Source organism: Micropterus dolomieu, linkage group LG18 (genome assembly GCF_021292245.1).
Source record: "Micropterus dolomieu isolate WLL.071019.BEF.003 ecotype Adirondacks linkage group LG18, ASM2129224v1, whole genome shotgun sequence".
NCBI lineage: Eukaryota > Metazoa > Chordata > Actinopteri > Centrarchiformes > Centrarchidae > Micropterus > Micropterus dolomieu.
Genome location: NC_060167.1, coordinates 243,931 through 244,645, shown reverse-complemented (window position 1 = coordinate 244,645; position 715 = coordinate 243,931). Strand labels below are relative to the sequence as shown.

Below are 715 nucleotides of genomic sequence, written 5' to 3'. Positions count from 1 at the left end.
CATGAGAGACAGACGGACAGGTGAGAGACAGACCTGCAGACAGACAGGTGAGAGACAGACGGACATATGAGAGACAGACCTGCAGACAGACAGGTGAGAGAGAGACAGACAGGTGAGAGACAGACGGACAGGTGTGAGAGACAGACAGGTGAGAGACAGACGGACATGTGAGAGACAGACCTGCAGACAGACAGGTGAGAGACAGACGGACATGTGAGAGACAGACCTGCAGACAGACAGGTGAGAGACAGACGGACATATGAGAGACAGACGGACAGGTGTGAGAGATGGACAGGTGAGAGACAGACCTGCAGACAGACAGGTGAGAGACAGACGGACATATGAGAGACAGACGGACAGGTGTGAGAGATGGACAGGTGAGAGACAGACGGACATGTGAGAGACAGACCTGCAGACAGACAGGTGAGAGACAGACGGACATGTGAGAGACAGACCTGCAGACAGACAGGTGAGAGACAGACGGACATATGAGAGACAGACGGACAGGTGTGAGAGATGGACAGGTGAGAGACAGACCTGCAGACAGACAGGTGAGAGAGAGACAGACATGTGAGAGACAGACCTGCAGACAGAGAGGTGAGAGACAGACGGACATGTGAGAGACAGACGGACAGGTGTGAGAGATGGACAGGTGAGAGACAGACCTGCAGACAGACAGGTGAGAGAGAGACAGACAGGAGAGAGACAGACCTGC

General features: G+C 54.0%; 1 protein-coding gene across 2 annotated transcripts in view; it reads right to left on the bottom strand.

Moving 5' to 3' along the window:
* The window catches only part of zgc:109913 (regulator of G-protein signaling 9-binding protein), a 7,389-nt gene that overhangs the window by 3,606 nt on the left and 3,068 nt on the right, over window positions 1-715 (bottom strand). The window lies entirely within an intron of this gene.